General features: G+C 51.1%; 1 protein-coding gene across 1 annotated transcript in view; it reads right to left on the bottom strand.

Moving 5' to 3' along the window:
- VDR (vitamin D receptor) overlaps window positions 1-21,672 on the bottom strand; it is a 67,906-nt gene extending 46,234 nt beyond the window's left edge. The window contains exons 1-2 of the mRNA XM_036298307.1: window positions 21,586-21,672; window positions 1,323-1,402 (exon numbers count right to left, since the gene is read on the bottom strand). The gene's annotated coding sequence lies outside the window, so the exon portion shown is untranslated. The remainder of the gene's footprint in view (window positions 1-1,322; window positions 1,403-21,585) is intronic.
- Window positions 21,673-24,612: the final 2,940 nt, after the last annotated feature.

Here is a 24,612-nt window from a genome sequence, read left to right as displayed (position 1 = left end):
GAACAAGGCAGCCCTGGCTGGTGCGGCTCGGTTTGTTGAGTGTTATCCTGTGCACCACGAGGCTGCAGGTTTGATTCCTGGTCGGAGCACATGCCTGGGTTGCAGGCTCGATCCCCAGTAGGGGGCGATGTTGTGTCCTCACATTGATGTTTTTCTTTTTCCCTCTCCTTTCTTCTCTCTCTAAAGATCAATAAACTATTTAAAAAAAAAAAGAAGAATGCAATGGTTAACAGAAACCTTTGTTAACCTTGGAGGGGGTGAGATAGGCATGGGAAAGGGCATGTGGAGGCATTATGTAGTAGCCACATTCTATTTCTTTGAGTGGTAAGTATACGGTATCTTATTATTAAAACATTATTTTATGTTTTATATGCCTGTCTGTATACAGAAAACATTTCACAAATTTAAAATAATTTAAAAAGGAAAAAAAAAGTGACTGTGGGTCTGTCAACAGTGTCCCTATAATCCACCCCAGGTCTAGGCTGACTCTTGGGCTACGAGATTATCACACACATCTAACATTTGGGCAGGGATCCCAGGGGCCCAATAGCACTGCAGGGCAATAAGAGAAACTGTCTAGGATGCCTGTGGCTTAACCTTAGGTCAGCTGAGATGTTGCAACTCCCAGTCATCATGACGTTGCCACAGAGTCTGCATCATCTAAGAGCCCAAACATCTGGTGGAAAAGAGAAGTCAAATGTGGGGGTGGGGGAACATCAGTCAAATCCGTGTAAGAAATGGCCGGCATCACACGGGCTCATTAGATGTGATGATACACGAGGGTTGGGAGGACTTGACATCAGCAAGGCTCCTGGCGGAGCTCTGGGTTAGGCAGGCCGAAGGGCTGGGCCCGGCAGCCAGAGGCTTCCGGTGAAAAGCACCTTTTCCGGGTGAGCTTAGAGAAAATGCAGCCCTGCGTGGGGTTATTTGCTGATGCCAGGAAGCCAGAGTCGAGGACCAGAGTCCAGAGTTGGAAGAGGCCTGGGCATCTTTGGCCTGGGGCCTGGCCGTCCCACAAATGTACACAGGCAGAGACCGGAGGCAGGAGAGAGAACGAGGAGCTGCGAGCGGGAGAGGAGACATCACCATGCTGGATGGTCCCCGGGGGTCCCAGCCTGGGAGGCAGCAGGCCCCTTCCTCTGAGCCCCCACTGCCTCTCTGGCAGGTCTCTGGGCCTCAGCTGTGGGCTGCTTCAAATTCCGCTGACACGGGCCAACCCGCATGTGGGAAGCCCAGGGTAGTGACCTCTCCCTCCCCTAGCCCAGCACCTTCCCATGGCTCATCCCGCCCCGGGAGACAGAAAGTCAGGGTGGAACACCCACCTGGAGGAGCAGGGGGCAGGTAAGGCGAGCCCAGGGGTCCCTTCTGTGAGTTCTTGCAGACACTTCTGACCGAAAGGGCTCTGAAAGGAAAAGAGAGGGAACATTTTATTTACAGCTCAGCACTGACCTCACAGCCGGTCCTCTAAGGAGCCCAGCAAGCCGGTGACAGAGGCTCTTTCAGGGACATCGATTCCAGGTCAGGGACTGAAACCTGACAGAAGTGACTTGCTGAGGGCAGGCGTGCCATGTCAGAGCGGGCAGGGCTGAGGGGCAGGAGCCAGGCAGCACGGCCCTCCCTGGGGCAGGCAGTAGCAAGGAGCAGCGAGGGCAGTGAGGACTGGAGGCTCTCCCCTCGCAGAGAGGGTGTCAAGGGGAGGAGGGCTTCTTTATAAGGGGGCACTCCTGCTCCATAGCCCTCACCCCAGGTGTGAGGGGTGTTCGGAGAAGTAGAGCCACAGGGTGTCCTAGGGGAGCTGGGGGCTGTAGGCTGGGGTCCGGCCCAGGGCCTGGCCGGCTTCAATGACAGGTGTCTGGGATCTCTTGTCTGTGGAGACTGGGTGTAGGCGGCACAGTGCTGCAAGGGTTAAATCCAGCTGCGCACTCGCAAACAGGATGTTTTCTGCCACTTTTAGCTCTTCCCCAGACAGTTTCTCAACTCCCCCGGCCTCAGTGAGGGCTGAAGGTGACTCTGCTGCTCAGATTCTGGGTTTTAGTGGCTTGACGGGTCACCAAGGTGGGGCTGGCAGAATTTCACTCTCCCCACTTCCACCCACACCCAGCCCTGCTTATCCACCCGTAGACACACACACACACACACACACCCTCCCCTCACTGATGCCAACAGGAGGTGGCTGGGGTGATATATAGATATGCAGGTGTCTGACGCTGCAACCTGCTGACAGCCTCCCAGATGGGGAAGGCTTAGACCCCCAACTTTGGTCTCCCTGCCTCCTAGTGGCCTGACTAGACAGGGAAGGGGCTTCCAAGATCTGGGCCCAGCCCACTGAGCCCACTTGCCACCCTCTCAGGCACTGCCAGCCCCATGGAACATCCGGGGAAGACATCAGTGAATCATGAGCTGAGGTAACCTGGGCTAGGCTGGCCCACTGCCCAGGACCTTGGGTGGGAGGAGGCATACCTGCTGGGGACAAACATGGTGTCACTTACCCCCAAGCTAAGTTCTCCTTTGCTCCCTCTACTTGTACTGCCCAAGGCCCCGGCTGACCATGCACTTCAGGATTCTACCCCTTGGCCTTATCAACCCTCAGATGCCCTGCTTGCTCCCAGAGGCTGAGGTGAGAGCCCAGTGGGAACAGAAAGGATCCCTGCTTTCCTGCCCTTCACCTCTAAGATGCTCAGAAGTCAGACATGAGATCCAGGTAGACACCACTCTTGAGTTTAAAAAATAAAGTGCATGGAGTACCTACTGTGTGCCAGTCTGCAAAGCTCGCACGCAGGATCTCATGTCAGCTCATAACATCCTGTGAGGTGAGCAGCAGCCCCTTCTACAGATGGCAGCACCAAAGTCCAGAGAACTCTGAGTGACTTGCCCTGGGTTCCATGGCCAGGCAAGTGGGGTGCCAGGGGTCACATGAGGACAGGCTGACTGCCATGCTCATGTGCGTCCCTTGCCTCCTGCTGGCTCCTCCCATCCCAGCGATAAGCATCAGCATAGACACTATCACTCTGCCAGGCCCTGCCCCAAGTTCTTCACATGCACTCACTCATTTAGTCCTCACAACAACCTCGAGGTGGGTACTGTTACTATTACGATTTCAGGAGTGGGAAACTGAGGCACAGAGAACTCGATTGTGTCTGGAGCTCAGATATGAACCTAGGCATCTTAGCCCGGAGTCTCTGCTCAGTTGGCTTTCCCAAGGGAAACATCTGTCATTTCCCCAAGCCAAAGCCCTGGACACCTCTCACTTCTGAGTCAGGGAGTAATGAAAAGAATAACTCCCAAGCCACGAGGGGAAAATGTCTTTTCCTCCCAAGGCTCCCAAAATCAGGGCATGGGAGGCCTCAGTCAGGACCTCCATTCTACCAATCAACTCTTTTTTTTTTTTGTAATCCTCACCCGAGGATATTTTTCCATTGATTTTAGAGAGAGTGGAAGAGAGAGGGAAAGACAGAGAGAAATATTGATGTGAGAGAAACACATCAATTGGCTGCTTCCTGCACGTGCCCTGACCAGGGCCCGGACCAGGGAGGAGCCTGCAACAGAGGTACAAGCCCTTGACCGGAATCGAAACGGACCCTTTGGTTCGCAGGATGACACTCTATCCACTGAACCAAACCGGCTAGCGCCAACCAGCCCCTCTTATCTGGGAAAATACCATTCCACATACCGGCCTCCCCTCCCCATGCAGCTGTGCACTACTGGATGGTCCTTGTCAGAGAGATTATCTTAGGTGTAGCTCTCAGGTCCTAGTGCATGGAATGTGAGGCAAAGACACAGGGTGAATAAAAGGGCAAGTGGAAAAACACCACTTACTACCAGCCCCCTTTGCCGCGTCATAACTCCCACCCCCAATTCATGTTCTGAGTACACAGAACGCCCCACTACTTTTGCTGGGGCTGTCCCCACAGCAACCCCCTCCTGCCTCTGCTTTAGAAATACCCAAAGCCCAGTGCAGAGCCATAGAGAGGCAGAGGGGGTGGAGCTCAGCCCTGCAGAAAGCCCCTGGCTTCCATTCCTCTAGGGTCTGCATCCCACATCAAACGCCTGCCTGAACCTGACCCCAGGCCTGACCTCGCCTTTGCAAGAAATGAAGAGATAACAGGTTTCCTTCCAGTCATCCAAACCAAAACCACTGCCTCTCCGGCACGTCTGCCCATCGGCTCACACAGCAGGCACCCCATCTTCCAGTGGCTTCTGGGAAATGGGCATCCCAGGCCAAGTCTCATCGGCTCAGCCTTGTGGAGTGGTGTCTGCAGGGTGTCCTGGGCAGAGCCCAGGCAAGACAAGGATCAAAGAGTCACTGGGCTCAGGGTCACGCCACCACATTCACTGGACTCTCCTCAGAGCCCTGAGGGTGCTGCAGCTGTGACTCTGGGAGGACAAGTGGTGGACAAGAGGTCTGACCTCTTAGGGCTTTGCTGCTCTGAAAATGTGCCACCCCAAGGCTAGAATCCCCATCACGATGAGGCCTAAGACCATTCAGGAGTGAGATTCCCTCACCGAGCTTTCCCTGACCCCCAGTAACCAGATGAGTCCCAACGTACATGGTAGTGCAAGGGAGGCCCACTCACCCTCAGAGGCTAAGGAGCAGAAAGGGCAGGAGTGATGTGGCCCCTAAGGAGCCCCATGGGGAAGGGAAGCGCAGGAGTGGGGCCTAGCTCAGCGGGCTTGGAACTGGAGTGATCAAAACTGGGCTTTCCAATTGTTCACATGGACACAAGATCCTCCTCTGTCTAGGAAGAAACAGAAAGCTAAGTGATTTCCCAGAAGGGGAGAAAACTCTGCTGCTTCCTAAAATTGGTACAGAGTCAACCACACGTGGGCTCTCGGGAGCAGGCAGGCCCGTGTGGATGCCAGCCACATCTGTGCATGTGCGTGCACGCCCTTTCCTCGCAGCTTCGCATTTACTCATCCTTCCAGCTCTGCCCATAGAGTGGTGAACACTGTTTGACCCACCTTATTCTTTATTTGGCATCTTTTTATGCCACTGTAACTTAGGCACAGCAATATCATGGCCAGCCAGGGTGATGCCCCTTCTTCCTTCTCCACTAGCCCAAACATATACCCACACTCTTTTTCCAGAACAGTCTCGGCATTACCTACCTCCCAAAAGAAGCCGAGGGGGAACAGGGCAAAAATGAGGGCAAGAAGAGAGGGAGCGTACTGTAGAAATAGATACCTTGTGCAAACCACTTCTTACCCCCGTTGTCTCCCCAGCTCCTGCATGCACATGTTTTAAATATGGGTGATAATGGTTGGAAATTTTTTTCTGCAGACTACAATGTCCAAAGTCAAAGCAAACAGATACCAGTCATCTCAGAACATCTCAAGATGGGAAGGAAACCTCACACCACCTAGTCTAACCACCTAAACCGCCCCCCACCCCTATAACATTCTAGCCAGTTTGCTAGCCTGCGCTTGAACATTTTTCCTCATGGAGAACAATCTCCCAGGGCAATCCACTCTCTTTGGATGGCTCTATGTTTAGAAAGTTCTTCATTATGTTGCTTAGATCACTGGTCCTAGACCAGCTCTTTGCAGCCACCCAAGATATACCTAGTAGGCCATTCCCGCGGGGTCTCTAGGGGAGGGGTCAGCAGGGCCACCACATGGTGCCACTGTGCAAATTAGAAAAAGGGGCCCATTTTCCATCTGCTGAAAAAATTGTCATGAAAAAGAAAGAAAGGAAAATTGTTATGATGTGAGTGAGGTGGCAGGGGAGAAGCAGAGGAGGCTAGACTGGGCTACATTGAATTTGATTTGACCTCATAAATTTGCCAGGTATGATCTTGAGTCCCACAGGGTAAGTAAGGGTGAATGCAGGCAGCATCGGCCTCCGTGGCCTTCACCTGGGGAGGACAAACTTTAGCTCAAGAAAAGGACGCTGTGGAGGAGTGTGAACAGCTGCATGAGCTCTACCAAGCCTTCCTGCCTCCTCCGTCTGGGGCGCCATTGTTTCCAGGGTAGGCTGGCCCCAGCACTGAGCTCTAAGACACAGATGAGGTGCATCGAGCTATTCAATGACTGACTGAATGATGGGAAATGAAGTGGCTGATGACTCAGCAGTTGCACAAAGGAGTTTAGCTCTGAAGGTGCTTCTTTTTAAAAAATTTGACTTTAGAGAGAGGAAGGGGGGGGTGGATAGAGAAGAGAGAAAGATTGATGTGAGAGAGAACATCAATTGGTTGCCTCCCACACGTGCCCCAACCGGGGATTGAACCCACAATCTCAGCAAATAACTCTTTGGGGAATAGACAGCGCCTTGGAGAATCTTCTAAAAGTCAAGGGCTAACGCCCCATGCAGTGTCAAGGGTTAACAGGTCACTCCAGAGAAATGAGGCTGCAAACTCCCTGGCCTGGCCACTCACCAGGACTTCCTTGGCTGCTTGTCCTGTCACTCTTGAGAGCACTGGCAGCTTCTTGGAGCCAAGCAGCGTCTAGGGGCAGGGTCTCAGGAGGCCTCAGGCCATGGAGCAGGAGATACATAGCTTACTTTGATATATTTCCATTTCTTATCTACAGCAATTATTCCTGCAAGCTGCTTTTTTCCAGTGGAAACTCTGCCCTCAGCCTTGTCAACAAGATTTCTGGGTTGATTACTGCTCTCCAGGTAACAGGCAGGCCATGCCCTGTCACTGCTGGAAAGTGTGGGCAGCAGCAGTGGCCAGGGAAGCATAGGGCACCAACCCATTCATAAGCTACAGCCCAATATCTCTGGTTTTACAGTTGAAGGAAATGAGACCATCAGAGGGGGAGCGACTTGTCCAAAGCCACACAACAAGGAAAAGTGACTCTCCACCTCCGCCCTGGCCAAATCCCAAGACCTCTCATCGCCAGCCTGAGCAGCTTCCAAGGGGATAGAGTCGGGTGAGAGAGAAATGGGCCACGAGAGGAAAGGGAATTTCATTCTTCAGAGGAGGGGAGCTGTGGGAGGCCACGCAGGAAGCCTGGTGTAGACTGCAGTAGGACCACCCAACACAACCTCCATCCATACACGCAATACAGAGAAACAAAGAGGTGGGTGGTCCTGCCTGACCAACTCCAGCTCCCTTGCTCTGGCGTCATGGCCTGAAGAAATGGACGAGGACTGAGGACAGGGAATATTTTAAAGCAGGGGTGGGGAACGCCTGGCCCGTAGGCTGTATAAGGCCTGCGAAATCATTTGGTCTGGCCCTGACAAGGCATCAGGAATGACTTAATTAAATGTGTGACTAAATATAGGCTAATTTTTAAGTTGATAATTTTGTATGGCCTGAGAATATTATAAATGTCTAAATGGCCCTTGGCATAAAAAAGGTTCCCCATCCCCATTTGAGAGGGAAGTAGGATACACCTGACCTGCTCTCTCCCTCTTCTGGGTTGCTTTCCTGAGATACCAGGATGAGGGTACTTCCCTGGGGTATCAGCTACAGGTGAAAGTTGATAGGGCAGGGAGACTTTGTGTCCGGTGACTTGGAGACCATGGAATAGAAACCAAGGCGGCCCAAAGGAAGAACATCAAGAATACAGGGTGAGTGAGGCTAGCCCTCTTCAGGGAGACCTGAACCCCTGCTGTTGCTGATGCAGTTGACGGGTAATGAAATCCCCCCTCCCCACATAAGACTCCAATGGCCGCAGAACAGCAGGAGAGAGCTGCTTCTTTTTCCCAAGAGATTCTCAGGCCAGTTTTTAGCCTCTACCCAGACTAAGCATTCCTCCAGCCCAAGTCCACCCTTGCTCAGACAGATGGCTTGGAGGCCCGCTCCACCCACAGCCTCCCTAGCCAGTCTCCTTTTCCTCATTTTTCTTCTGGGACCAGTGTGATCTCTGAATCACTCAGACTTTTCCTGTTCTGTATGAAGGACAGTACCCATCCCCCGGGCCCGCCAGCTCTGAGATACTCAAGATCCTTGGCATCACATCCCTTGTTTACCTCACAACCAACATGGCCAGCTGACGCCCTTGGTTACCCAACCACCATCCAGCTCTCACCAATCCATTCCTGGAGACATGATAGCACTGCTGTCTCAGGGCTATTGCGGGGACCAAGGTATCTGGGTCGCACTCAGCACGGCTCCTGGCACACTGTAGTTGTATATGTTAGCTCATTTTTAGAACTATAGCTGTTATACAATAGTTGGTGAGCTGAGGGCCTGGAAAATGAGAAGACTTGCAGGGCCCAAAGAGATGCTGTGGGGGCGGGAAGCCCGCTCTCACCCCAAACGCTCCACTCCAAGCAAACGTTGCCCAGAGAGCCACATTTCTGCTGAACTGGGAAGCAACTGACCAACCCACCCATTGGCTGTGGCTTCCAAAAATCTGGCTGCTCAGGGTGGGGAGAAATGGATCATTCTACTGTCTCTCCAACGAGCAGGGTGGCTGAATCACACATGTGGACTTTTCCTCCATAAGGAATGTAAGGCCTGTGGCTTCTAAGGTGTCACTGATTACGAACCTTTCTCATGCTCATCACCCTTCCCTTCCCTCTGTCACCCAGCACTGTCTCTCTCCTACCTCCTATGTCATCTAGAGCTTGTCCTACATCTGTCATGCATCTGTTCTCCTCTTAGTGGGGCCTGAAGCTCAGCAATCCCATCATGTCCCCCTGTTCATCATCAAGGCAGTGGCACCTCCTCCTCCACCCATCAGTGCATGCAGCAGAAGGCAGAGCACTGGGAAAGGCTGCAGTGGGGTGCCAGGGGGGCGGAACCTGAAGGTGGCAGTGAAGGCTGAAGATGCCCTGGCAGCAGGTAGCCTTGCTGTGACCCCTAACCTAGACACTGGGCTGGCTATGGCTCAGTGGGCCTGGACTCCTGGTTGCCTCCAGCTCTTGGAGGATTTGGGAGGCCATTCACTTATCGTGGGATAGATTCTGAAGCCTCTGTCAGAATCAGTAAAGGAACCCGGATCCTCTGAGATGGGGAGGGCTGGGATAACTCTCTATCAGGCAGCTTCCATCCCATAAGAGGATGACTTACCTAAAGGCACCCTCTCTATCTTCTGGGTTGTTCGCCAGGGTAGACACTCCTCATGTATTCATGAAGCTAGGGCTGAGGCCAACAGGGAGGTTCCCATTCACCTAGAGAGCAGAGCAGTCACCCTGGGTGAACAGCTGCTCCTCGGGTCCTGATTAGAATGATTCCCCCCTTGAGAGCTTTTCCAGAGCTTCTGTATGGTCAGGTTCCAGCATTCTTCTGAGTAGATTTCCTCTAGGGGACCCCTTGGAAAGCCAGGGGAGCCACAGCATTTCTTCTTGGCAGGCATTGGTTCTGGCTTCCTATGCCTTATCCTTGATGGTGACACCTGCCTGGTTTTAAGTACTTGACTATGTGGCAAGCCCTGTATTAGAAGTCACGGACATGATGGCGAGCCACACACAGACACTGCCATCTTAAAGCGCACAGTGTACTGGGGGAGGCCAACAGGAACTACAGCTCAGTGCAGTCCGTGCTGTGGTACAGGTACGCACAGGGTGATGAAGTGTGCAGGAGAACATCTGGCCTGTGTTGGCCAGGTAGAGAAGATTCTTTAGAGAAGGTGACTTCCCAGCCTCTCCACTGAGACAGGCAGTGGTAAGAAGGAGAACAAGGGTCCCTAGCAGATATGCATGTGCAAAGGCTAAGCAGCAAAAGGGAAAGAGTGTAGCTGAGGCAGAGAAACTACTCTGCATGGCTGGAAAGAGAGAGGGGGCATCAGGAAGAGATGGAACAACTGGCCATTTTAATAGGAAGTATATTCTATTCTTTCTTCTACTGCATACTTCTTCTAGTAAAACCACTGAGAATTGAATACCAGGAATTTTTAATTATTGTAATAATATTTTGAAACGGAAGACTTTCAGGCTCCATTCAGATCCCCTGAATCATTCCAAAATGAATCAGCCTTGAGTGTTGTAAAGTAAATTAAAACGGGCCCCCCTCCCATCAATTTGTTTGAAAAGGGCCCCCAAGGTCAGCAAAGCAGCGGCCACCCCTGTAGCTCAGTTAAGGTCCCAGCTGGTACACATCCAGAACCACCACTCCTACCCTCCTTTGGGGCTGGGGGGCGGGGGGAGTGGAATCCATTACCCTGGACCATCAGTAACTGAGCTGGAAGGGAGAAATAGAGGAGAGAGTTCTGGAAAATTCAGCCCAGATGAATAGGGAAAACTGTTTTCTGAGAGAAAATGAAAAGAAAGAACAAAAGGTTCAATAAGGGCAGATGGAAGTTGGTGAACTCTCAGTCACACATCACCAGCTCAATCCATATTTAATGCATCAATCTGTCCAGGGTGGCAGATATGGTTGCTGGGCACAGGGAGACCCAAGTTACCACACAGCCAACTGATCCCAAACCCAACTCCACCCAACCCCAGGGCCCACTCCTCTCTCCTGGTCAACAAGGTCACTTCCTCGTTTCCAGGAATCACTCTGAGGAAGAGCATCAGCCATAAATACACGATGGTCACAAACAACGTGCACCATGGACATGTGTGGGAAGTCCCCTGCACGTGTGGGCACATGCCAGCCCACACTCTGAATCAGGGTGTCCACATCACTGCTGGCTTATGTAATACAAGCTCAGCCTTTCCCTCAGAGCTATGATAGAAGATATCATTTGGTTTCAATGTTTCGGGTCAAAATGTCCTAATCTATCAGGAGATTCCCAGGGCCACCAAGTGGTATGAAATAACTCCCTTTGTGGTAACCCATGCACTCCCTCCAAACTATAACCCCCCTCCCCCACCCTACCCATTGGCCATCTTCCTCTTCCTTGTTTTTCTTTGGTGCCCAGGGGCAAAGATGGCACAGATTTACTACACAGAGCAGCATTCAACACTGCCTCAGGAGGCGCTAAACCAGGGTCTCCAGAGAAACGACCTCTTTCCTTCCTCAGCAGTCAGCTGGCTGCCCTGCTCTGCCCTGGCTGCCCACCTGGGCCTCCGTACAGGGTAACAGACATCCTACTCCCTTCACCCAACTCTTTCCAGCAAAGGCAAGCATCCCCGGGGAAGAGATGTGATGCACCAGCTCATAGCCTGCGCCCAACTGAAGGAGCTGTGAGTGAAACTCCGCTCTGGCTGGCTGAGCAGGCTCCTCTCTGTCAGCTGGAGCTGCTGCCAGTCAGGCAGGCTGATGGGAAGGGGGAGGCCAGCGGCTGTGGCCCATCACCGCCCAGTGGGGAGAAGTGACGGCCCCTCCACCCACTACTTCCCCTTTGCTCCCCTGCCTCTTACTTTTCCCAGAACTCCCCCTGACCTGAAAAACAACTCTGCAGCCAGGTTCTTCAGGGATTGAAGTTTAACAGAGACAAAAATAATTCCCTAGTGAGCTATTTTCTGCTCAGCTTTGGGAACAATAGCTCAGGGTGACCGGCAGTAGGGGTAGGCATGGGAGAAGGCTGGCCACCGGCCACCCAGAGTCAGTTTAGGGAATTTTTCCCATGTCTACCCCCCACTTCCCCTGGATCAAGATTCTCAGGGTGGTGGGGACCTTAGTCAGGGGCTCAGGACTTACCATCTGCCCCACCTACCTCCACCTGTGGACCCCAGGTGAGGAGTGAGGGCGGCAGGTGAGGAAAGGCCGGTGGAAGCCCGGGGCTCCCTGCACAGTGGGCTTCAGTCCTCCACGCCTACGCTGCCACCTCACCAAGCCTCACAAAGGGGATTCTACACCTGTTTGCCCACCTCATGGGACTGTTGTATTAGCAGAGATGAAATATTTAAAGTGTGTTATAAAAATCGTTATAACCCATGAACATGTTACTTAATGAGGTTACTATTATTCTCCCAGTATTTATGAGAAGGAGGAGGACTAGATTCAGGTGTAAAGTAGAGCAGAGGCCGTGAGAGAACATTCTGAAGTATTCCACGGAGCATGACCCTCTCTGGCAGCGTGAGGCCCTCACAACCAGGAGGGCCCAAAGTGCAGATCATACGTGGTAAGCGCCATTCATTGCCTACCAAGCCCTCCAGAACATTCCATGTTTTTTTTAATACTTAGAGATCCTTTCCTTACTGTTAGTTTCTGTTTGATTTCTCTATTAAGAATTTCCTTTCTAATAAATATTAGAAAAATATTTATTAGAAACAACTTGGAAAACAGTAGGGGAGGAAAAAGGGGAGGAGGGAGAGAGGATTCATTCATGGAATATCATCAGACCGAAAGATTTCATCATCTCTCTCAGAAAAACCCTCACTCTGCATTACAAAGTACCCACGGAGAGTGCTCTGTTGCGCCTTCAGTGAGAAATCCTATCCAAACGAGGACTTTCCTGGTCCCGTTCTATGTAACAGGCACCTGTTAAAAGAAAGAAACTACCAGGGAACACACGGGAGGCCTGCAGTGACTGGGCTGTGTTCTGTGTGCCACCCCCCCGCCCCCCCCATCACCACCAGTAACTATACATTTTTAAATTAGTTGTCACTGTTTGAAAAGTAGAGAAATTGCACTTTCGAAAAAAACAACAACAATCTGGATGTCTATTTTTCTATTTTTAAAATTAGATAATTTGGCCACACTGGGCTGCAGTTCCAGTGGCGCCCTGCTGGCCTGAGACAAGACTGCCCCTAGACCAGGCTTGTGCCCTCCAGTCCATCCCACCAGGGTTTGTATCCCTCCAGCCTCACTCTTACCCCAGGCCCTCACCCCCCGGAACCAGCCCACAGTGACACCAGTGGAGCTCTGTGATCACAGAGACGCGATGCAGAGAACAGGCTGCCTAGGTGTGAACCCCCACCCTGCCTTCTGCTCCCTCCCAGCTGTGTGACCAGAACCAATGACCTGGGCTCCCTAAACTTCGGTTTCCTCACCTATAAAATGAGGAGAGTAACAATACCGGCCTCACAGGTCTGAGGATTACATGAAATAATGCACGTAAAGTGCTTAGCACAGTGCCTGGCACAAGGCACCGGCGCAGTAAAGGTTGTTGCTTGTTATTCTGAGCCATTGGTCCAATAACTGGGGAGAATCTATGTGAGTTGCAGCCCAGCTCTTTAAAGATGTGTCAGCCACACAAAGCAATTGCCTTTCAAATCTCCCTTCTAGCTCAGGGGACCCAGTCTACCTACAAACGTATCTCCACCCAATAAACATCCCTTGTGTGTTTCTGCGATGGGTTAGGTATTGTGAATGGTGACGCTTGGGAGATGCGTTTCAGGCCTGTTCTCCGGGGCTCCCAGCAGAGCGGGGCTTGCGCAGTCATGGTCCTGTCAGGTGGAGTTAAGCACAAAGCTCTCTCCTCCCTGCCCTTCCCCAACTGTCCAGGAGCTCAGCGTTTGAGAAGAAACTGGGGGTGTGTCTGACTCCTTTCCTTCTAGGCTCCGAACCTTTCCAGAGCTTCACTGAGAAACACTCCGTGGCACATTAGCTCCATTTCACCTCCAGATTCTCAAGCTGCACACTTGAGTTCTTCCACTGCCCACAGGTTAACATAATTCCATTTCGACAAAGCTGTTCAGATCTCAGATGGAGTTCATTATAATGGAATTTTACCTGAGGCAGTCCGCCCCCCACTTCTTAACATCATGGCACCCAAGACGTTGGTGAGCTTGCCAAATAGGCTGGACAGGAGTACCTTCCCACCCCTGGCAGAGGCCGAGCAATTCAGAGCGTTTGGAACAAAGAACTCTGCCCCGAAGGTGTTTTCCAGCATCCTCCCGGCCAGCCTGGGACTGCCCCACTCCCCTCCATGGGCACCACCTGCTGCCCCCTTTCCAGCCTCCTTAGAGAGGTGGGTGGGGGCAGGGGGGACCGAGCTGAGTGCCTGGACACTGTGGGAAAGGTAATGAGCAGGCGAAGAAGCGACATGCATTCAGGACTTGGGAAGACCTGAACTTAAGCTTTGGTTCTGATTTAAGAGCTCCGTGGCTTTGGGCAAGAAATGAAGCCACTTAACTGCTTTGCACCTCAGTTCTCTCTTTTGTAAAACGGGGGAAATAATATTCTCTAACGCATAAGATTATTTAGAGGCATAAATGAGAAATGCAGGGAAACACTGAACACAGTGTCTGGAATAGAGGAAGTTATAATAATCACTGGCAGCTATTATGTGATATGTAAGCTTCAGAAGGGTCAAAGGTTGATGCAGAGAGAAACACAGGGACAGAGTTGGGGGTGGGGGATGGCGGGAGAGTTGGTGGGGCCCTGCCACTGAGCCCAGCGTGGGCCTGGTGAGGAGGCCTCGAGCAGAGGTGCTCCCCTGCCTCCAGAGCTGACAGGCACCGACTAGATGAGTAATTACAGGATTTCGGGCTGGGGTGGCCCAGGCAACTGCCCAGCCAGCCACATTCTTCTGTCCGGTGAGTGGGCAGCTGGCTGTTTACGTGGCTGCCAGAACACTGGGTACATCTAGCACCTCTTAAACCAGCACCCCCAGGAACAGTGTTCAACCCTTGGAAGGAGAGGGGGTTCTCTGTGGGCATTCTGCTCCTTCCACGTGGCACCACCTCCGTTGTCTCTCTGCCAGTCCTGCAGCCACTCCCTGCTTCTCAGATTGGACAAATCAGACGGTCAAAGAACAAGGCCAGATTCTGAGCAATCGGTCAGTGCGGACTATTAAATTCAGTTTACCTCACCTGGAGCCTTGAAATGATCAAGGAGCCCTGGACAGACATAAATCCCATCACAGCCCCCAGCCCCATGTGCTTTGATTAGCTAGCACACATGTGCTCCTGTTACTTCCATGTCCTTTTCTCAAAACTGATGCCCGAGGAAAAGAAAACATACATCCCTCTTAATGCACTTGACAAAAAATGCAATTCAGTGGGCATTCATTGAGCACCTCGTATGTGCTCAGCACTGACACCAGGCTTTTGAGTAAATGGAACAGAATGCCAAGTATGGGGAGGATGTGGAGCCCTGGGTCCCTCACCCGCTGCTGGTGGAAGCACAGAGAGGAAGTGCTTCAGGGGCACCCAGAGACCCTGCCCAGGCTCTCAGTCAGGCTGTGGCACGTCCGGAGCCACCTGAGCACAACACACCAGACTGGCATATACATCAGCCAGAAACTAGGTCCTTAGGTCAAGAATGGTATAATTATTGTAGTTGAAAGGGACTTCAGAAACTCATCTAGTAAAATGTTTAGAAATGAAGTCTGTACCAAATATTGAAAGAGTGAGAAATAAGGAGAACTTTTATTCACTATTGTGAGGAGTAGGGGGGTTTTGAGGGGGTACAACCACTGTGGAAAACAGTTTGGCATTGTAGAGTAATGCCAAACATGGAACTTTGTCTGAACTAACAATTCCATTCCTGGGGATGTGCCCCGGAGAATGCCTACATATGCGCCAGGAGAGGAGCACAACATATTCCAAGCAGTATTATCTCCTCATAATGGTCCCCAACTAGGGACCCCCCAAACGCCCATCAACAAGAGGGAAGACGTATGAATGTGGCATATTCTCACAAACGAATACCACATGGCAGTGAAAACTCATGAGCTACAGCTGGGTGTATTGGCATGGATGCCTCTCAGGGACATGATATTGAGTAAAAAAAAAAGTGCATCACAGAGAACATAAATGTATGTAAACTTCAAAGACATGTAGAACTAAATATGTTGTTTTGTAAAACATATGTAGATGATAACTTACAAAGAAAAGCAAGGAAATAATTAACCAAAGTTCAAAATATTAATTACTGCGGAGTAGAGAATGAGGAAGAGGATGCAAATGGGCAGGGCAAAGGGTGCTTCTCTGGTACTGTAAATGTTCCATTCTGAACTTCGGGGGCAGGTACAGGATATATTATATTGTTCTTTAATCTATACATAAGTGTATTGCATACTCATGTGTGCACGATATATTTCACAGTTTAAAAAATAAAAAAAAAAGAACTGAAGACTCTGAGAAGCTAAATGACTTTCCCACGCTCATCAGCTAACAAATGACAGAAAGAGAAATTGTACAGAATCTGAGTTTAGCCCAGACAGCCATTCCTGGATTCTAAAGAAACCTCTTGCAATGATGAGTTTCTGGTCTAGTACATTTGAAAACATCTGTAAGAGTCTTTTCACTGAGTAAATCCCCAGGTTCTTGAATACTACCTGGCACACAGAAGGCCCTTGACATGTATCTACTGAATGACTGTCTGCACATGCTTTTCAAGGGCCTATGTCATCCCAGGCGCTTGATTTAGATCATCTTCAATACTCACGCAATCCTACACGTGAGTTATTATAACCCCCAGTTTACAGATAAGAAAACTGAGATTTGAAGAGATTAAGAAACTTGCCCAAGGACACAAGCCAGAAAGTGATAAAACCAGGATTTGAACCCAAAATGCAAACCCTGTGTTTCGCTCATCCCACCAGGCTGCTGGCTCAGCTTTTAATAGCACTGCCTAAAATGTCAGCCGTATACCAAGGAACCCTGAGAACCAGAGCTGAGGACGGTAAGCTGAGTGTTTTCTCCTTCTACCTCTGTGTCTGGGCTCTGGCACTTGGAGGGGTTTGTAAGACCAGCCCTGCACCAGCAAGGGGTATAGAGCATGGTCACAGATTAACATTGCAGCCGTGAGCAGGTTACTGCACTTCTTTAAACCATATTTTCACCACATATACGCTGGAGAGAATCATAGTAACTTACTCCAAAGAGAAGCTGTGATGATGGAAGGAGACAAGCAGAGTGATGGGCACAATGCCCAGCAGAGCCTATCAGATGAGGCTAGAGTCCACGTCCCCCTCCATGCGGGCTAGATTCAAGAGTATTCTTTAAGGGTAGCCAGGAAGGGAAGAGGTAAACAAGGCAAGAATAGCTCCCAGGTGACAATGGGACAATGGCCTTTTCTTTCTTGGCACACTTAGCTCAGAGAAGATTATCAATAAAGTGGCTTGCTTGAAGTTGAAAGTGTTTCTTATTTGCCTTCCAGACCATTCAAGTCTTATTTGCTCCCATGCGATCACCCTGCACAGAGCCACCTCTCTCAGGTTCCTGTCAGCTGTTTTTACCCAAGTAAGCTACCCAGGACTGCACGGAGGCCTGAGGGTGCTGGCAGAGAGAGGCTCCTTCTGAGAAGCCACTGTCCCCAGAGTAACCTTTGGGCAAACCAAGCTTGCTCCCAGGTCAACTTGTTCAAACTAGTTAGTGAATCTAACCCTGCCGCGCACAAACATTTATTGCAGGCCTATTATGTGCAAGGCATGGCCCTGAATGCCCTGTGGCTGTCCATAAATGTAGAGGTGGTAGGGTTCCATGGAGGTTAAGACAGACCCGAGTGTGAATCCTGACACTCCCACTCACCAGCTGTGTCACCTTGGCACGCTTCTCAATCTCACCGAGATTCAGCTTCCATTTGTGAAAGGATCACAGCAGTTCTCTCTCTCAGATGGCGGCAGGCCCGGGAGGCTGCCTATGCCGTGTACCTAGCACAGCACCTGGTACAAGTGAGGGCTCCGTAAGTAGCTGTTCCTGGAGCTACAGCTTCAGTGCCAGCAGGTGGCACACACTGGATGTGTTACCAGCAAAGCCTTAGGTGCCCCACAGGGCCTTGAATGTCACCTTGCATAACACCTCAAAGTTCCAACCTGTCATCAGAAGGCCAGTGAGAGGCAGCAGCTTCCCAGGAACCAGCTGCTGGTCCTGCCCAAACTCCACTTTCCCGCTGGTGCAGCTGCCCACACCCTGCTCAGGATCAGGACTCTCCCCTGTGCAGAATGGGGACTTTGTGTGGCATCTGGTTGTGGGAACACTGCTTGGTCTATTCCTTGGCACGGGACCTGCAGGGCAGGTTTGCAAAAGCATGACACACACTCAGAAGCCTGCTGCTTCTGCCTCTCACTCCTGCCATTTACTGATCAGCCCCCCATCCTCTCCTTGCCGATCCAGGAGGTATCTTCCCTTCCCACCTCCCCATAAGTCACTTCAAAGGGTGGGACTTCCCAAAAGGTCTTCCTTTGCCTTTGTCATTTGTCAGTGACGAGAATGACTTCCTTTCTGCAGAATAGAGAGAACCACTGCAGTCATCAAGGAGGCTCCACCCCTCCTCGCTGACGTCCCCATCACTCGAACACTTGCTCTGGGGACTCTCCAGGGAATCCACCCTGAGCATCTGGACCACAACGACCAAGGACTCAGAAGGGAGGGCAGTTTCTCTTCCACATGTCACCAGGGCAGGATGCAGTCACTGCCACCAACGCCTATGGCTTGGGTTGAGCAAGAACAGCCTGTCTCCACCCTGGACCATTTCCCCAATAGTCAGATCAGACCAGGGAGTTAAACTCCAGTGGCCCAGGAACTGACCCCCATCTCCTGCGAAGCAGCTTCTCTCTGGCTCTGGCTTCCACTTTGCTTACCATGTCCCCGGAACCTGATTACACGTGACCTGTGTCCCTTTTCCACATGGGCAAGGTTTGACTACGCTTCCCTTTCTAGTTGTTTACCTGCGTTAGAGCTGGATGTTCCCGTGGAATGGTGTGGCCCCCAGAAATCGGGGAAGCAGAAATGGGGGAAGAGGGAAGAGGAAGCATGGGGCTGAGTCTTGGCTCTATTATAAATCCGATTCCCCCAGGGGCAGCTAAAGGGAAATTGGCAGGCCTTCCTGTCCCTGTCTGAGGTAGGGGTGGGGCAGGAAAACCAAAGGTGAAGCCATTCACAAGTCAAGGGTGAAAGGAAGGCACCCGAATGAGAGGTAGGCTGGGTCCTGGGAGAGGGTGGCTGGGAGCAGGGCTGCCCTCGGGGAGAAGAGGGAAATTGGCTGATAATACGTGGGGAGCAGGCTGGGGGGAGCGGGGGAGGCTGCCCTCAGAATTAAGCTATCCCCATCTTCCCCTCCCCATTAAGTACCACCCCCATTTTCTCCTCCTCATTAAACCCATTTCCACCTACCTTTCCCTCTGTGACCTCCACTAGGTCTCGAGTGATATTTACTAGAATGATTACATATGCCACTCTGCCTGGGACAGTTTTGGTTTATTGTACTGACATAACTATTAATAGCACCTCCTTTCATGCAAAAGTCTCAATAGACAATAAGTTACATGGTCACTCGCCAGCACATCCATGAGGGCACTGACGCAAGAGGGTCAAGGGGGAATCAGAGAAATGTAACTAGAAGTGAGGTCCTGGTGGCCCAGAGCAACAGCCAGAGCTGCCCATCCTGGACTCAGACCGTCTCTGGGAAGAGGCCTGGTCTGGTGGGTTCTGCTTCCTCTCATGCTCAGAGGGTCTGGCGTCATTCTGAGCAAACAAGAGGCTGTCAATCAAACCCTGGCATTTTCCTTACTTCTCTCTACCTGCATGCAAAACAGACTTGCAGCAGTGACAAGTGGGAAACTGGAGTCCTGTAACTCATCCTGTCCGGTAACCAACCAGAATGTCATACTAGCTCAACCTTCCAGGTGCTCCTGACTCTGGCTCCCTGGCCACTAGAACCCACCTGCTGGCTCCCAGCAGTGGCCGATCCGCCGGGATGGCCGCTGCCTCCTTCGGATGTGGGGTAAAGAGCGGAATGACCGAAATGCCTTCTCCTATTGTGGATAACCATGTGGTCTGGTCCACTGAGCCCCAGGCCTTTCTCCAAACATGGAAAACATTGGCTTTAGACACTAGCTATTCTGGGAGTGAAGGGTGGGGGACCAAGAGGTCCTTGTGGTGCTTTCTTGGGGACTCAGTCCCTAAAGGAGACAGTTCTGAGGTTGAAAAGAGGAGGAAGACTGAGAGACCTTAAACACCAATAGCCAGTGCACCCTGACAGCATCAGACCTTCCACAGTATTTATATAAATAAAGTCCTGGCTGAAGAGCTGTGAGGGGTCAGGAAAGCTTTCGAACTCTCTTCCTCCTTCCTGTCCCACTCTCCTTTTTTCTGAAGTTTTTTCTCCCCTCCCTTTTCATTCTTTGCCGTGGAAAGGGTCCAAGTTGTGCCTGATGAGAGATCAGCCAAACAGAAGCCATAGGACCAGCCAGAGTACCGACTGAATTCCCCAGGTTTTTTTTCCAGTTTGATTCAGCCCCACAACTGGCTGTGGAATTTTCTCCAATGGGTTCAGAGAGGCCAGTTGAATGAGGGGCAATGGACTCTGGGGGCCTCTATTTCTGCTCAAGGATCTGAAGGTTCCAAAACAAAAGCCAGAGAAAAAACTGCAGTCCTACTACCTCCAGGCCTGACTGCACCCTAGTCCTGACACCATCCCAAAAGGACCCACAATCCCTCCAGCACCTTGGCAAGGAAGGGACGAGGAAGACCCCCCAATACACAATACTTTTGGTTCATAGAGTTGAGACTCCAGTGTCTGAATAATCCATTTCTGCCTCAGCAAATCACCTCCACTTCCTAGCCTGGCTTAAAACCTTTGCCAACACCATGGCTTCCCTAGCTGCAGAACCTTCCTGCCTTCTTGTGCACACCCACCTCACTAACAGAGACGGGCAGCTAATAAGCTCAGGGGCAGACATGGAATGAGGGGCTAGAAAAGTCTGCAGTGCTGGGATGCTCCTCCTGATCCTGGAAGGAGAAGAGCTGTGGATTTACCACAAAGCCATAATCCCTTCACATAATCCCTCCTGGAATCATATCATAGCCATCCACAATGATTGCTGTGCTGGGTGTTTCCTTCAGAAGTGGCCACCACCGGCCATGAGGAAGATGGCCTTGCAGCCGGGAGCCGGAGCAGAGCTGAACTCTGCCCAGGAGAGCTTCAGCAATGCTCCCAAAATGCCTGCCCAACTGCTTGCCTGGGCTCTGGCCCTTCTGGCTGCAACTGAGCCCAGACAGGAGGCTGACTCACTCACCACACAGAGTAGGAGGAGGAAGAGGAGGAGGAGAAAGAGGAGGAGGAGATGCGGGAAGGGCCTGGGCTCAGAGACCCAGGGCTCTCCCAGCTCAGGCAGCCTGGGTCTCAGCCTCAGTAGTCCATGGGGAGGTGGGCAATGTCCATTGCTCCCTCGAGAACACATGTGCCCTCCTAGATACTTCCCTGGAATCCTCCTCACCCACTGCCCACAACGTGCCAGCTCCTCACTCTCCAAAACAGAAACTACTCCCTGAGCCCCCTCCTCTATTAGATGCTTGCCCCTGATTTCGGCTGGGCATTTATGGACAGCTCCTGAAACATAAAGCCAGTGCCCTAGGGCCAACTGGGTCTAAAGTCATTAGTGGTTAAAAAGTCAAGAAAAGAAAAAAGAAAATGAAAGAAAAGAAAAGAGAAACACTCTACTTAAAAGATCCACCATGGCAAGTGACCATACTTGGGTCCTACAAGATAATAAGGCCACACACAGTCCACCCCTAAGAGACATTAGCACCATCGACAGCCAATCTCGCCCAGTCTTATTCCTCCACTCCATGCCAAGGCACCCCGACAGAGGAAGGAAACAAACGTTCTTGTTGCCCAAGTGCTGAGCACTGTGCTAGCGGACCGTATCTGCTTTAAGCTGCTTGGGCACGGAGAGGTCGCTGCTCCCTCGCCAGCCTGGCATGAACTTCAACTCTTTCTCAGACCACAGTGTCTGTCCCTTCGGTGACCCAGCCTCATGGCACGACAGCCCGGATCTTAGTCGCCAAGTTTGCCCCTGCGACTTAGACTCTAGTTTTGCACCTGGACACTCAGGCCTGGTACTCCTGACGCCCCCACCCCGGGACTAATCCCGACCCGGGGGCCCCCTTCCCCGCCGCTCCCCGGTCCGCACCTGGTCTGGCGGGTGGGCACGCTGCTCCGCGTTCCCGGCGAGGTCTGGCTGCGCGGCAGCCTTTTGACAAGCAGAGACAGCCCAGCACCTGGCCCCGCCCACGCAAGGCCCCGCCCACAGGGCAGACCCCGCCCACAGGTCCCGCCCACAGGTCCAGTCCTTGCTTGCCTAGAGCTCCAACTGTGCTGCAACCATCTTGGACTTGGAATCAACCACTGCACTCTGGTTTGGGAGACTCTGCCTGGTGTCGCCCCCCATGACTACCGTCCGTAGGGCAGTGCATGCTTCTGTCCTCTGTGCGTGAGAGTTCTCGATGTTTCCGTGTGTGCAGATCAACGCTTCTGCCTGCGATCATCTGTGATGTATCCCCCCACTCCTTGCTGCTGTGGTTCTACCCAGCCTGCTGCGGACGACTTTCCAGGTGCGTCACCCCCACCTGGGCTGACCCGGCCAGGACTTCGTCGTCTTCGGGGCGCTGGAGTGCGCCTGCCGCCAGCACCAAAGGTTCTCACCGAGTTCCTGGGAAATTCCGGGCGCAGCTAGCCGTGTGTTACTTCTGCAGAGCTGCAGGGAGCTCAGCCCTACCCCACACCCTAAAATAAAAGCGCAAACAGAAAACGTGGCCGAAGTGTAGTTGCACCATCGCCCCCACCCGCGACCCCGGCTGACCACATTCCTGACCAGTCTTAACCTCTTGCAAGCGAGCTTAGTGTTAGCCTCCCGGGCCCTGTCTCCACCCGTACCCCAGCTTACAACTGGTGTGAAGAGAAGGGCGGAGTGGAGTCCATCCTGAAACCTGTAATTGTAGGTGGATGCGGAAAATTCGCCATAGAATATTTTGGCTACAGATTATTCTACTCCGCTTCTTTGGCACAACTCTAGACGCTGGAGGAGATATGAAGACGTGGTTACCTCCTTCTTAGAGTTCACTGTCCAGTGGGAGAGTGTATGCATAAATAGTAATTACAGCATACTGTTCTACAACAAAGATGCCCACCAAGCCAGGGAAGATATCGCCTTTAGCAGAGGAGGAAACTATGGCTCAGATGCACAAGCTGAGCAAGGTGGGACATTGAGGCATGGAGAGGTTAAGTGATTTGCCCAACATCACACCGCTGAAGGCACTACTAGAGACCGGATGGCTTCGGAACCATTTCTGAGACAGCCATGCTAGACTATGTGGTAACTAGCCCTGCTCAAACTCTCAATAATTGAATCAAGAAAAGTGGACTGAGTCTAAACAGAAGGAAGAACCTTCAAATGGTGAGGGTTGTTTAGCACTGAAGCAGTTCATTAAGGGAGTATCATGGAAACGTTCTCTCTGGAAAGATTTAACAAAATAGAAGAGAGACTCATTGATTGAACGAGGGTATGGACCAACTATTCTGAGAAACAGATGAAAGACTGTGTCCCTTTGGAGGTCCCGCCAGTCTGATGGATGTATTCTCAACTGTAATGAAAGTAAAAAGGATCTCCTTGCCCAAAGCATTGTGGGAAAGCCAGCAGTAATTCTCATGCGAAGAAAAGTATGAGGAAATCTCTGACAACCAACACTTTGGGACATTCTCAAGGAGTACCATGAGCCTCTGGACACAGTTAAATGACTCAGAAGTCACTTCTGTGGTGCTTACCTGGCCAAACAGGTGAACATGGGAAAAATAAACCTTGTCAAAAAGTGATAGAAGATGAGTACTACGTGTTTCAATAGTAATGGACTGTTGGTCTCTTTTCACAGTTTTTCATTTGATGAGTCAGGTCGACTAGAAAATACTCTCTCCATCGTAAACTGATGTGCAGAGTTGTCGAAGTTCTTCTAGCTGGGGAGCAATGGATACTTGAACCCAGGTCTTCCCTCTGCACTGTCCACTGCTCCATGAGCCTCTCTAAAAGAAATCATGTCCATGGGCGTTTTAGCTATTGAACCACGATCTAGATAACCCAGCTTGGAGAACTCGCTGGGTTTTGGCAGATTTACAGGATTATAGATGTCATTGCAGTCCCTCCACATGTTATCGTCAGCCCCATCACTATGTCCCTAACCAAGTTCTTTTTATCTTCTGCCAGGAACCTGATCTTCCTTCTCTTATCTGTTTCTCCAGACTCTCTACTCTTTCAGATCCCATCTGTCACCTTAGGCCTCTCCTCTTCATCTTCAGGCCAAAATGACCTATCATTCTCTGGTCTTTGTAGCATGTATTCTATGTATTGCATAGTTTATAACCTGATATTGAGTCATCTTGTATTTATTGAATAAAGATGGATTTTTTTACTTCAGCTTTATTCTTAGGAAGAATGCTATTTTGTAGAAGTAGAAAAGCAAAATCCATGAGATTCACTTCTCCCGGTTTTGTCATAATTCACTAATTGTCTCTTGATCTTGCTTCTTCCTAGTTAGGGACTGGCTATCCATACCCTGTTCTCTTGAAGACTTTGATGACAGACAGCATTCCTGTACTTGAAGTAATAGCTTTAAACTCCTTTAGCTTGACTGTTGTATGCTACAAGTACCAGAACCTCTGCTGAAAACACTAATTTTCTTTCTTTCCCAAAAAGTTAACATTTCTTGTATTCTCACTTGTCCCTGGGAAGAGTACTCCTTATAGAACATTCAGATTGTGTTTTTTTGGTCAGTTTTCCTCTCTTAAAAATTACATCAGGGACCATCTACTAGGCACCTAGTAGATGCTATAGACTCAATGGTCTGTATAGAAACAAAAGAGCTCTTCCAGGTGTGGCCTGCCTGGGAGAAGAGATTCTGAGATGCCAGGCTGAGGCCACCTAGGTGTACTTCCTTTCACAAAATCAGGGGAAAGGCAGAGCTGGACTTTCGGCCTCTGCCAGGCTCTAGGTGCCTGCGGATGGCAGGGCAGGCCTACAGTCAGACCACAGGACTGCAGACTATGCTCAGCTAATGGATCCCCTTTACTGTAGCCTGGTCACTGTCCTCTAAGCTGGCTGGCACCCTCTGAACCTCTTGCCGTGGTGCCAGGGCTGGAGTAGATCACCTTGTCCCTGAGAGGTTCCCAG

The sequence above is a fragment of the Myotis myotis genome, unplaced genomic scaffold (assembly GCF_014108235.1).
Source record: "Myotis myotis isolate mMyoMyo1 unplaced genomic scaffold, mMyoMyo1.p scaffold_m19_p_3, whole genome shotgun sequence".
Taxonomy (NCBI): Eukaryota; Metazoa; Chordata; class Mammalia; order Chiroptera; family Vespertilionidae; genus Myotis; species Myotis myotis.
The sequence above is the reverse complement of the archived record's forward strand: the minus strand, read 5'-3'. Positions and strand labels throughout refer to the sequence as shown.